Source organism: Phocoena phocoena, chromosome 8 (assembly GCF_963924675.1).
Source record: "Phocoena phocoena chromosome 8, mPhoPho1.1, whole genome shotgun sequence".
In the NCBI taxonomy this organism is placed as follows: domain Eukaryota; kingdom Metazoa; phylum Chordata; class Mammalia; order Artiodactyla; family Phocoenidae; genus Phocoena; species Phocoena phocoena.
In genome coordinates, this window is record NC_089226.1 from 22,809,943 (window position 1) to 22,824,221 (window position 14,279).

General features: G+C 38.7%; 1 pseudogene; it reads right to left on the reverse strand.

The window, feature by feature from the left end:
• Positions 1–7,876: 7,876 nt before the first annotated feature.
• Positions 7,877–9,425, reverse strand: LOC136126872 (elongation factor 1-alpha 1-like; annotated as a pseudogene).
• Positions 9,426–14,279: the final 4,854 nt, after the last annotated feature.

The window sequence follows — 14,279 nt, forward strand, 5'->3', positions numbered from 1 at the left end:
GGTTCTTTCTGCCCTTGGCTTTTATCCCATTCTACACCCATCTTGGGTAGTCTCACTCACCCACTCCCATGATCTCAATTTTGAAGTTTCCCACATCTATATAAACTCCAACCCAGGTCCCTTGCAAGATTTATTTTATTACTACTCTGTGCCAGACACTCTTACATCACTACATATTCAGAGCTGAATAAGAGAGACATGGACAAGCTAAGTAGCTGCAAAAGAAGCTCTGCCTATTATAATGATAATATCATACTTTTTTTTAAACTTATTATCATATTCTAAAGCCATTCATTATTTTCTTGGCTTCTGTGATGCCACAGTATCTTTTTAAAACCATATTTACATCTTCTTCTCAGCATCCAGAGCTGGTTTTTGGGTATCCTCCTCTCCTCCCATTACACCATCTCCTTGGTGTCCCACCCAGTCCCAGGGCTTTCAAAACACTACACAGGGGTGACTTTCAAATCTTTATCTACAGCTCTGACCTCTCCTTGGAGCTCCAGACATGTACACTCATTTGCCAACTTGACATCTCCTCTTGGATTCAATAGTTATCTCACATTTAACATGGTCCCATAGAAATTCCCATTTTCCTCTCTCCAATATGCTCCTTTCTCAAAAAATATTTCCAACAACCACACATTGCACATGCCAAACATTCAGCAGTGTTCTTTGATTCCACTTTTCCTCTTGTTCCCCACGTTTAATCTACCATCAAGTCCTTTTTAACTCTACACACACGTCCCAGTTCCCTCTTCTTCTCTCCATCTCTACTGCCATCACCCTAGTCCACCTGATCCCTTTCATGAGGACGACTGCAATAGCTTGCCAACTTCTTTCTACTTCTGCTCCTGTCCACCTTCCACAAAGAAACCCATGATCATCTAAAAATATACACCAGACCATGTCACTTGCCTGCCTAAAACCATGCAGTGACTTTCTATGGCACTTAAAATAAAACCCAAATATGTTGCCTCAGGTCACATGGCCTTTGAATTCTAGTCTGGGTCTACCTATTAAACTTAACTGCTTACCCCTCACCATTTTAACACTGTTCACTGGCCTTGTTTCCATTTCTTGAGCTGGCTAAACTTTTGTCTTCTTAGCACCAGCTGTCCCTTAGCCTGGAATGCTTACTGCCCAATCATAGAATGACTGATTTTTCTTGTCATTCAGATTCTTCTCAGAGAGGTCTTTCTTTCCATGCAATTTCAAGTAGTCATTGGCCAGTCTCTCTTATGTCACCCTGTTTTCATTTTTGCACAGTGCTTAATGTTATCTTCTGTTTTTCTTGTTTGTCTCTTTACTTGTTTAGTAATTATCTATCTGCCTCTGCTAGGATGCTCTGTGAGACCAGAGATCTTGTCTCTTTGGTTCATTCCCATATTCCTAGAGGTAGACAGTATCTGGTACTTAAAAAGTACTTTTAAAATGTTTGAATTAATTAATAAAACATCTCCAGATCTCAAACTTTCTAATTCAATCTCTAAACAGCTGCCAAAGTGAGCTCCTCAAACACCTGTCTCACCAAGTCATTCCCTACTTGAAACATTCCAGAGATGCCACATTGCCAAGAGAATATAATCCAAACTGCTCAGCACAGCACACAAAACACCACAAAACCTGGTCTCTCCTTGCCTCTCCTATCTCATTTCTTACTGAACCCCACTCTGTACCCAGTGACCTGCAAGACGCCTAATGACCAGCATGTCCAAGATGTCATGCTGTTTCACATTCCTGGGTCTTTGATCCACTTTTTCAAGTCTGGACTGTCCTTTCTCCCCATTACTCCTCTCACTCCAACCCCCTTATTTACTCAGTTTTCAAGATACAGCTCAGGTCAGGAAGCCATTCTGACACCCCTATTATCCCAGACTCCAATCTTTTCCTCTATCAATTATACTTGCCTCCATAATAGCTGCTTAACTCTTTACTGCTCCTACTTGCTTGCATGTCTGTCTTTCCACTTGGATTATAAACTCCATGAGGGCAAGCATAGTGTTATGTATCTTTTCATATTACATATCATAGTGTGTATATAATTCTATTCCCGGATATGACTCATGGTTGGGACTTGCACATGTTAGTTGACTAATTCACTGAATATATGGGCCAAATTATATAACTTATCATAAAAATGCAAGAAACTTGAAAATGCTTGATATCACTTGCCATTGGGTTAACAGATGCTGCTCATTATGTTGTGTTTACTGTAGCTCAGGTCCCACTGCATGATAACTTAGGTGAATAAAGATGAATGTTTTCAAACTCTTAAGAAAAATGTGCTTTGGGAGAACATAGTCAATTTATCGCCTAAAACCAATTCTTAGATCATCATAGGGGAAATGAATGGGCCTGACAAGAATTTGAAATACTTAAGGAAAAGTTGATTAAAGAAGGCTTCATGAATGATTAACTATAAAATTTAATATCTGTGGGAGAGAGTTTTACTGACATTTAAATAGATGCCAACAAAACAAGCTGCAGTTAAGCACTTGCCATAGCAAATAAAGCATCATCAAGGTATTTGTTCTGAATCACAATTATATAAAAATGGAATGTGCAACTCTGAAATAAATGTTCATTTATTAGGTTAGGTGTGACTCATTGGTTAAAGTCTTACATTTTGGACACTTGTTTTTACATGACAATTGCAAGTCTTGCTATGCAAAGGTGAGTGTACTACACCTCCTTTCTCTGGGTTCCCAGCCCATCTTCAGTCTACTGCTTTCTGGTTTCCAGTTATCTCTGCTTTAACTGACACCTTTTCATAAAGTCTCCAGTGACCTTCTGATGAACATATCCAATACACCAGGTTACTTGGATCTTTGGGGCTTTTAATCCATTGATTCAATTAGTATTTATTTATCATCCACTCTGTGTTAGTGTTAGGCACTGATGTGACACAGTGTTAGGCACTGATGTAAAAAAAAAAAGAAAGGACCCTCCCCTCCAAAAACCAACCAAACAAACTAACAAAAACCCACCCAGGAAAATCCCCAAACACACACCCAGACACACATGGGAAACAAAGGATAAAAACAAAAATCAAATCAAACCAAATGACAAACTAAACAACTAAACAACAGACTAAACTACAAAACAAACTTGGTTCCTGACCTCAAATATTCTATCATCTAGTAACAAAATAGACATTAAATAAATAAGTATAGAGATAAACATTTAATTAAATTGTGATGTGTGCTATGAAAAGTGAAGCACATGATGTTCTGAGAAACAGTAACAGGTCACCCAATTTGAATTGAGGATAAAGGCAGAACCTCTGAGGAAGAGACTTGAAGGAGGAGAAGGGAGAAAAAGTCCAAATGGAGAGAGAAAAATAAATAATAGCTTGGAAAATATGTTTGGTTGGCTAACACATGAAGAATATGAATCCTGTTTGGCTTGATCATTTCCACAAAGCAGCAGGTGAAGAGGAGGAATTGTCAGCTATCACAAATAAACCAAACAGTCATGGGGATACACAGGATACAGTCAAAGAGAAAGCATTCTGGAGCCATATTTTTAAGCAGATAAGAGAGAGACTAACTTGCAACATTTTCTTCATTTTGAGGTGATTCAGAGAAAAAGGAGAGAAAGCCAGATTGATTAAGAATACATATAAAGAATGTGGAGTGTATTATGCACATATGCCATCAGAAGAAAGAAAAGAAGTTAGGTTCCTGTCAAGGCACTGATTCTGCTACATTCCATCCAACACAAAAGGGAATTTCTGGGAAGCTGTTTTTCCTTCTGACATATAGCAGATCTTCCCTTAATCCTTGATGGTACATAAATGTTGGACACATCCATGGCCTCAAGGTTGGGGAAGATGAAGTCATTGGCTGAAAATTGTTTTATACGTCTAGGATTGCAAACAATAAGTATGAAAGAGAAACTGATAGGTTTTGCAGAAATGAAACTTCCTTTGTGTGGTTAGTACATGTGATTAAACAAGAACTGCAAAGTGTACTCGCCACCCTGTTTGGGCTTTTCTGGACTTTTGGCACTTTCATTCCTTGTACAGAAATAGGGGAAATGTCTTTCTCTTTTTAAAAATTAAAAAAAAATTCCTAAGGCAGTAGTTCTCAACCTTGTCTACACATCAAGATTTCCTTGGGTCACTTTGAAAATTTCATGTGCCTTGGAAGCACTTCAGGACATCCTTACCAGTGTGTCTGGGATGGGTTCAGGGATCAGTAGTTTAAAAATCTTCCCAAGTGATTCTGATGTGCTGCCAAGTTTAAGACCTATTTTAGTAAGTAAGTCTTTATTTTTCTATTCTCTCTTTTTTCTTTTTAAAATAATCCCTTTTCTGAAAATTAAATGAGCGTTGAAATAAACCCCAAACTTAAATGATCAGATTTCTTAAAATAAAAAGGAGGAGATTAGAAACTTCCACTAGAATGTTTGTGATCTTACTGTCTTGCCCTCAACACCCTGCTTTGTAGGTGGTGATGAGTAGCTGGGCCACAGGTCCCCATAAGCAAGTCTGACTTTGGCTGGAGGACTTGTTCGGGTTTCCCAAATATTCTCACTCACCACAGCCTCTGTACGACTCCAGATGTCTACAACGGTCCTCTATCTAGTATTCTCTGCCTTTGACAGACCACATGTTTAACCAGGCCTTCTGAAAATTGGGCCCCTGGAGCCATACCAGCTTCCCCCATTTGCCATTACTTCCCTTCTCTTTGCTCTCAGTTTCCTCTAGCAGATATCAACACATAGGTGTACAACCCTTTATCTGCAACCCTTGGGGTCACGTGGGTACTGGAATTCAGCATGTATTAGACTTTGGAAAGGTAGATTATGCATTCCACATCTTACATACTTCCCTTAGTGTGGCTGGAGGAGCACCCTGTAATCAAGCACTTGCATGTTTCTTCAGGAAACACAGGACTACTCCTATGAATTGGGATGAATAATGACTACAAACAGTCTCATGTCTATTCAGTTCAAGTTTTGCCATCAAATGATATTGCTAGAATTTTATGAATAAAAAACTTTAGGAATGGAGGACCTGTGGTAGCTGCATTATTTAAAACTTGTTTTGCAAGATTGCCTTCTCACTGACTTTACTGGTTTTTCTCATTGCTTATAACAGAAACATTGTAACATGAAGTTAAACAGATTTCCATTGTCAGTTGCTTTGAGTGTTAATACTTTCCATTTGGTCAGCAATGGAAACCCCAGACAACCCCAGATTTTTTTGTTGGGGGAGAATAAAACTAAAATAAATTAAACAAACAGACCTTTAGAGGCTGTTACCATTGAACCCTGGTGACTCAAGCTCAGAAAATGAAATAGCTGACTTAAACCTCAGGTGGGCCATTTCACCCATGGTCATCTTAGTAACTCTCTTCAGCCTTCAGATGTCTTTCCCCGCTCTAATTTTTCGTTATTTAGTCTCCATAGTTGTATTAGCTGAATTTATGTTATATTGGCCTTCCTCATATCTGTCAGGACATGGGGCTGGGGGTATCGGGAGGGATGTGAGCATGTTGTGGAGACTGAACTGTTAAATATCATGTGACCTCGTTGTTTTCACAGGCTGGTGAGGCCCAAGAAAACTCTGAGTTATGTGTATCTATTTCCCTATTAGATTAGCTACTCTTTTTTTTTTTTTTTTGCGGTACGCGGGTCTCTCACTGTTGCGGCCTCTCCCGTTGCGGAGCACAGGCTCCGTACGCGCAGGCCCAGCGGCCATGACTCACAGGCCCAGCCGCTCCGTGGCATGTGGGATCCTCCCGGACCGGGGCACGAACCCGTGTCCCCTGCATTGGCAGGCAGACTCTCAACCACTGTGCCACCAGGAAAGCCCCTAGCTACTCTTTAAGAGCAGATTTTCTTCCCTATGTACCCCTTAGATCATGTGGTATAGTTCATGGGTGGTTTAAAAAATCCTATTGTTTTCTTAATAGTTGATAGTACAATTTTTTTTGGGAATAAGTGGTCTTAAAAGAAGACAATACCTTGGAGCATTTGGGTATGAAAAAATAGGCCCACTGTAGGATTCAGAGTGTGGGGCAGAACAAATGGAGGGTAGAATTACTTTGCATTAAAAAGAAAAAATGATGGTGGTAGGAGGGGACAGAAAGGAGAGAGAATTGCTGAGCAACATAGAAAATCAGCCAAAAGACTCTCTAGAACAGAATGACTATTAATTCCAGTTGTGATGGGTCGGCAGTGCAAACCCCATCTATTTCTTAATTTCTCTAAACGTTTTGTAACTTCTGCTACACAAAGGCTTTGTGTGCATAATTTTATTTGTGTGTGTGTGTGTATGTAAAACTAAGAAAGGTAGCTAAAAAACCCATGCAGTAATGAGCAAGTTGCAAGATACCAAGTGGAGAACAAGAAGTCAGCTGAAGCAGGAGACAGTTATGAGAACATAAGCCCCCCAAGAATGCACAGAAATCTTGGACAGGGATTTGGACTTTCAACATGAGGTATGCTGGAGACCATGTTGTCTAGATTTTAAGAGTCAATTTGACCCTGGATGTCATCTAAATTAAGTAATAAATGCTCTACAAAAGTTACAAATGACATTACAAAATGGTAAACACTGGACTTAGTAGAATGTTACAATATCTGTAAAATGCAAAGAGTCCTGGAGAAGAAATTAGAAGTCCTAGGTTTGAATTTTTTTTTTCTTCAACTCCCAGCATCTTTATTTTTCCTAGAATCTAGATATAATGAACTCTAGCAGGGCAGTTATTACTATTTAAGCCTTACACTTTAGATTCTTTAAACTACTTCAAAATTTGTAAATCTGAGAATGCACATTCCAATAACCGCAAAACTAAAATTTGAGATTATACCAAAAAATTTACTCACTGTTTATGTGACTACACAAAATCTTGTGTGCAGCACATGGACATTAATATTGCAGAATTTGGCCTTTTTTTAAGTTGAAGTATAGTTGATTTACAATGTTGCAATTGTTTCAGGTGTACAGCAAAATGATTCAGTTATATGTATGCATACATATATCTATTCTTTTTCAGATTCTTTTCCATTATAGGTTATTGTAAGATATCGAATACAGTTTCCGGTCTTATACAGTAAATCCTTGTTGTTTATCTATTTTATCTATTGTAGTGTGTATCTGTTAATTCCAAACCCCTAATTTATCCCTCCCCCTGCCCCTTCCCCTTTGGTAACCATAACTTTGTTTTCTATGTGTGTGAGTCTATTCTTGTTTTGTAAATAAGTTCATTTGTATCATTTTTTAAGATTCCACATATAAGTGATATCATATGATATTGGTCTTTGTCAGACTGACTTCACTTAGTATGATAACTTCTAGGTCCAGCCATGTTGCTGCAAATGTTAATATTTCATTCTTTTTAATGGCTGAGTAATATTCCATTGTATATATATATGTGTGTATATATATATATATATATATATATATATATATATATATATATATCTCACATCTTCTTTATCCATTCATCTGTCAATGGGCATTTAGGTTCCTTATAAAACACCAAAAATAGATGATAGGAAATGCTTACTTAAATCTTTTACCTAAGTAGTACTATAGGAATTTACAGTCTTGACCAAAAGAGGACACAGGTTTCTCATTAAACTTTATTTTAATGGGTCTCAAAATTCTGTGACAGATTTTTAGTCAAATTGTTTCTATTAAAAATTACTGATTTTTAAAACTTATAACTTAAAACTGCCATATGCACACAAAAACAAGTGGTCCACAACATATTTTCCTTTTTTGTCTGAAAGTTTTACGATGCATTATCATTAACCAGTCTTTTACTGTTAAACTTTAATGGCCAACAGAAACAAACAGTCCTGATAATGTTCTTCAACAACTGATTAAAACTGAGGTGTCAGGTATTAGGGATATTATTCACTTAGCCTTAGAAAGTTCTGGGTCATCCACTGCTTTGACGACACCCAAGACACGTCTGTCTCATGTCACAAACAGCAAAATGATCCTGAGGAGGATTGTCAGAAAAGCTCTCAAAATACATGGGTTTTCCAGCAACCAAATGAACCATGCCAGCATCACCAGCTTTACAGAATTGGGAACCATCTTCCAGCTTCTTCACAGAATAGCAGTCAACCTTCCTCTTCAGCCCAGCAAACTTGCAAGCAACATGAGCTATTTGACAATCCTGCACAAGTGCATGGCCAGCACTGATTTGGCCTGGATGGTACAGGATAATCACCTGAGCTGTGAAGCCATCTGTTTCCATTGGTAGGTCATTTATTTATTTATTTTTGGCTGCACTGGGTCTTGGTCATTGCGTGCAGGCTTTCTCTAGTTGCAGAGAGTGGAGGCTACTCTTCATTACGGGCGCGGGCTTCTCATTGTGGTGGCTTCTCTTGTTGCGGAGTATGGGCACATGGGCTTCAGCAGTTGTGACATGTGGGCTCAGTAGTTGTGGCACATGGGCTTAGTTGCTCCACAGCATGTGGGATCTTCCAGAACCAGGGATTGAACCCATGTCCCCTGCATTAGCAGGCAGATTCTTAACCACTGTGCCACCAGGGAAGTCCCTGGTGGGTCATTTTTGCTGTCATCAGCCACAGTGCCACAACAAACATCTCTGACAGACATGTTCTTGACATTGAGGCCCACCTTGTCCCAAGATAGAGCTTCACTCAAAGCTTTAGGATGCATTTCAACAGACTTGACTTCAGTTGTAATGGTGACTAGAGCAAAGGTGACCGTTATGCTGGGTTTGAGAACACCAGCCTCCACAGGGACAGTGCCAATACCGCCAATTTTGTAGACACCCTGGAGGAGCAGACGCAAGGGTTTGTCAGTTGGAAGACTTGGTGGCAGGATGCAATCCAGAGGTTCAAGCATCGTAGTTTCACTGGCATTGATTGCCATCTTTATGAGTGACTTTCCATCCTTTGAGTCAAAGCACGTTTGTACTTGGCTGCAGCATGTTGTCACCATTCCAACCAGAAACTGGCACAAGTGCCACTGTGTTGGAGTTGTAGCCAATTTTCTCAATGTAGGTGCTGACTTTCTTAATGATTTCCTTGTATCTCTTCTGGCTGCCAGGTGGCTCAGTGGAACCCATTTTAACACCAACAATTAGTTGTCTCACCCACAGTCTGTAAGCCAGAAGTGCATGCTCACAGGTCTGCCCATTCTTGGAGATCCCTGCTTCAACTTCACCAATGCCAGCAGCAGCAGCAGTCAGCGCAGCACAGTCAGCCTACGGTGTGCCTATAGGCATGTTTTGGGTAGTCTCTGTGTCCCGAGACATCAATGATACTACTTGCTGGTCTTGAATTTCTACAGGGGAATATCAGTGGTGATACCAAGCCCATGTTCAGCTTTCAGTTTGCCCAATACCCAGGCATACTTGAAGGAGTCCTTTCTCATATCAGCAACCTCATTCTCAAATTTTTTCTTTGGTTCTTTTGTTGATCCCACCACATTTGTAGACCAGATGGCCAGTGGTGGTAGACTTGCTCTAATCTATGTGTCTGGTGACAACAATATTGATATGAATCACTTTCTTTCCCATTTTGGCTTAGATTTAGTTGTGATACTTGTGATATGGTGGTAAATCTGTTGTGAAAAAGTAGGTTTGAATTCTGTGGCATTAAGTAATTATGTGACTTTGGGAAGATGCTTAATTACTCTGAGCTGCAGTTTTCTTACCTGTCAAAGGATAGAAGAAATTAATTATTGGTTCTCTTATCGGTAAAATGGCTCCAATGGTAACTAAGATGCCTTAGGAAGGAGCACAGAATTTGGAATCAGGAAAAATACACCTATGTTTGCATCCTGCTCCTGCCACTCTCTAGCTGTGTGACCTTCAGTTAGCTACTTAAATTCCTAAGCCTTGGTTTCTTCATCTACAAAGTAGTAATAATAACACCTATGCCTCAGATGGCTCTGAAAGGATTAAATATTTTAGCCTAGGTAGAGATGCTTGATAAATATTAGGCCCATCTCTTTCAGATTTAAGTTCAATTTCTTCATTCAGTTTCCTTCTTCATGGCCTTGAAAGAGAAAAATTTCTGGCTCTGTTTTGCAGGGTGACCCAACTTCATACCAACTTACCTCTGTGGAGCAGAAAAGGAAATAATGTTAATTCATCTTTACATTTGCCAATTATATGGAATTTAACAGCAATATTCAAATCCGTACGCTGCTATGGTTACTGGTATAATGTACTAAGTATTAACCGAGAAAGCTCTATTTAAGAATGGCATCCAGAGAGGTGGTAAATTTTGCCTACAGATTCTTTCACTACTATGTAGCTTCTATATCTTCTGTAAAGATAATACTTTCCCAATGTCAATTTGAAGTCCCAAGTCTCTTTGTATTAATAATCCTGGAAGACACAGTGGTAGTGGAACTCTTGCTCACTTTTTTTCCCCCTGGGAATAATTGGAGGCTGTAGCCATCACCCACATCACTCCTAACCCCAATAAGCTAGGAGTAACTCCATTTAGGTTTATAGCAAAAGGCAGCCCACAGCAAAGAAGGTATGAAACCCTCAGTTTTCCTATGCAAATGGGAAGTCCATTTCTTGATCTGGATCTTGTCCTAACGTTTCTTCTCACTAAATACCCAGCCATGATAAGGATGCCTTGGACAGGACTTTATCTCACTAAATACTGCTTTTGCAGTATTGTTGAAGAACAGCAAGAGCAAGGGCACAAGTCTGTCTGTCTTACTTCTGTCCATGTTTCTTGGGTGCCTACACTTTCTGTCTCCCTAGGTTCCTAGTATCATAAAAGGGGAAAGGGAGCTCTTCCCAGTACCTAAGAAGTGTTGATGGGCTACTTTATCTGTCCTAAATCTTGTATTTCCTATTGGCCTTATAACATATCCATTTCACCCACAGTTTGTATCTGAGCTTTACCTACAAAAGAAAGTTAGATTTAGGGGAGGGGGTCTGAGAATGGGTGGAAAACGATGTACAAATATATTATTCTTAATTTTGGTTCACATTTTCAACTGTTATCTTAATGGGATGAGTATATACTGCATTGATCCAATGGCTTTATAATCACTCTTAGGTTGAAATGATAGTGCTAAGCTGATTAAGAATTTCCAAATGAATGTTGTATTTCAAAAGATGCTCTTCTAGGCTTTGTGTTAATATGTGTTGCCTATATTTCTGACCTAATATTTCTCTTTATTTGTATGGCCCGTAATCTTTCTGTGATAAGTATTAACGATTCTAAATTCTAAATTCCTAAAAGAAATGAGCAGATTATGAAAGTTTCTCTACCATGTTGTCATTAGGATGCTAATGGAGTACAAAGATAGCTGGTGCTGATTCAATTTATTTTGCCCTGGAAATACACAATGCCCTAAATTATAAATATACCTTAAACTGAGAGGTTCAGTGCTTCAGTGTAGATATAACATCAACACTATGTCTTAGATTTTTTAAAAAACATCTTTATTGGAGTATAATTGCTTTAAAATGGGGTCTTAGTCTCTGCTTTATAAAAAAGTGAATCAGCTATATATATATATCTCCCCATCTCCTCCCTCTTGCGTCTCCCTCCCACCCTCCCTATCCCACCTCTCTAGGTGGTCACAAAGCACCAAGCTGATCTCCCTGGGCTATGTGGCTGCTTCCCACTAGCTATCTATTTTACATTTGATAGTGTGTTTATATGCCCATGCCACTCTCTCACTTCGTCCCAGCTTACCCTTCTCCCTCCCTGTGTCCTCAAATCCATTCTCTACGTCTGTGTCTTTATTCCTGTCCTGCCTCTAGGTTTGTCAGAACCTTTTTTTTTTTTTTAGATTCCTTATATGTGTTAGCATACAGTATTTTTTTTTCTTTCTGACTTACTTCACTCTGTATGACAGACTCTAGGTCCATCCATCTCACTACAAATAACTCAATTTCGTTTCTTTTTATGGCTGAATAATATTCCATTGTATATATGTGCCACATCTTCTTTATTCATTCATCTGTCAATGGACACTTAGTTTGCTTCCATGTCCTGGCTATTGTAGAGCTGCATTGAACATTGTGGTCCAACACTTTTTTTTTTTAAACATCTTTATTAGAGTATAATTGCTTTACAATGGTGTGTTAGTTTCTGCTTTATAACAAAGTGAATCAGTTATACATATACATATGTTCCCATATCTCTTCCCTCTTGCATCTTGCTCCCTTCCACCCTCCCTATTCCATGCCTCTAGGTGGTCACAAACCACTGAGCTGATCTCCCTGTGCTATGCGGCTGCTTCCCACTAGCTATCTATTTTACGTTTGGCAGTGTATATATGTCCATGTCACTCTCTCACTTTGTCACAGCTTATCCTTCCCCCTCCCCATATCCTCAAGTCCATTCTCTAGTAGCTCTGCATCTTTATTCCCGTCTTACCCCTAGGTTCTTCATGACCTTTATTTTTTTTTTCTTAGATTCCATATATATATGTTAGCATACGTTATTTGTTTTTCTCTTTCTGACTTACTTCGCTCTGTATGACAGATTATAGGTCCATCCACCTCACTACAAATAACTCAATTTCGTTTCTTTTTATGGCTGAGTAATATTCCATTGTATACATGTGCCACATCTTCTTTATCCATTCATCTGTTGATGAACACTTAGGTTGCTTCCATCTCCTGGCTCTTGTAAATAGAGCTGCAATGAACATTTTGGTACATGACTCTTTTTGAATTATGGTTTTCTCAGGGTATATGCCCGGTAGTGGGATTGCTGTGTCATATGGTAGTTCTATTTGTAGTTTTTTAAGGAACCTCCATACTGTTCTCCATAGTGGCTGTACCACTTCACATTCCCACCAGAAGTGCAAGAGTGTTCCCTTTCCTCCACACCCTCTCCAGCATTTATTGTTTCTAGATTTTTTGATGATGGCCATTCTGACTGGAGTGAGATGATATCTCATTGTAGTTTTGATTTGCATTTCTCTAATGATTAATGATGTTGAGCATTCTTTCATGTGTTTTTTTGCAATCTGTATATCTTCTTTGGAGAAATGTCTATTTAGGTCTTCTGCCCATTTTTGGATTGCGTTGTTTGTTTTTTCGTTATTGAGCTGCATGAGCTGCTTGTACATTTTGGAGATTAATCCTTTGTCAGTTGCTTCATTTGCAAATACTTTCTCCCATTTTGAGGGTTGTCTTATGGTCTTGTTTATGGTTTCCTTTGTTGTGCAAAAGCTTTGAAGTTTCATTAGTTCCCATTTTTTTATTTTTGTTTTTATTTCCATTTCTCTAGGAGGTGGGTCAAAAAGGGTCTTTTTGTGATTTATGTCATAGAGTGTTCTGCCTATGTTTTATTCTAAGAGTGTTATAGTGTCTGGCCTTACATTTAGGTCTTTAACCCATTGGGAGTTTATTTTTATGTATGGTGTTAGGGAGTGTTCTGATTTCATTCTTTTACATCAAGCTGTCCAATTATCGCAGCACCACTTATTGAAGAGGCTGTCTTTTCTCCATTGTATATCCTTGCCTCCTTTATCAAAGATAAGGTAACAATGTGTGCATGGGTTTATCTCTGGGCTTTCTATCCTGTTCCATTGATCTATATTTCTGGTTTTGTGCCAGTACTATACTGTCTTGATTATTATAGCTTTGTAGGATTGTCTGAAGTCTGGGAGCCTGATTCCTCCAGCTCCATATTACTTTCTCAAGATTGCTTTGGCTATTAGGGGTCTTTTGTGTTTCCATACAAATTGTGAAATTTTTTGTTTTTGTTCTGTGAAAAATGCCATTTGTAGTTTGATAGGGATTGCATTGAATCTGTAGATTGCTTTGGGTAGTATAGTCATTTTCACAATGTTCATTCTTCCATCCAAGAACATGGTATATCTCTCCATCTGTTTGTATCATCTTTAATGTCTTTCATCAGTGTCTTATAGTTTTCTGCAAACAGGTCTTTTGTCTTCTTTGGTTTGTTTTTTCCTAGGTATTTTATTCCTTTTTTGCCATGGTAAATGGGAGTGTTTCCTTGATTTCTCCTTTAGATTTTTCATCATTAGTGTATAGGAATGCAAGAGATTTTGTGCATTAATTTTGTATCCTGCTACTTTACCAAATTCATTGATTAGCTGTAGTAGTTTTCTGGTAGCAGCCTTAGGATTCTCTATGTATAGTATCATGTCATTTGCAAACAATGACAGCTTTACTTCTTTTCTGATTTGGATTCCTTTTATTTCTTTTTCTTCTCTGATTGCTGTGGCTAAAACTTCCAAAACAATGTTGAATAATAGTGGTGAGAGTGGACAACCTTCCTGATCTTAAAGGAAATGGTTTACCTTTTTCACCATTGGGAACGAT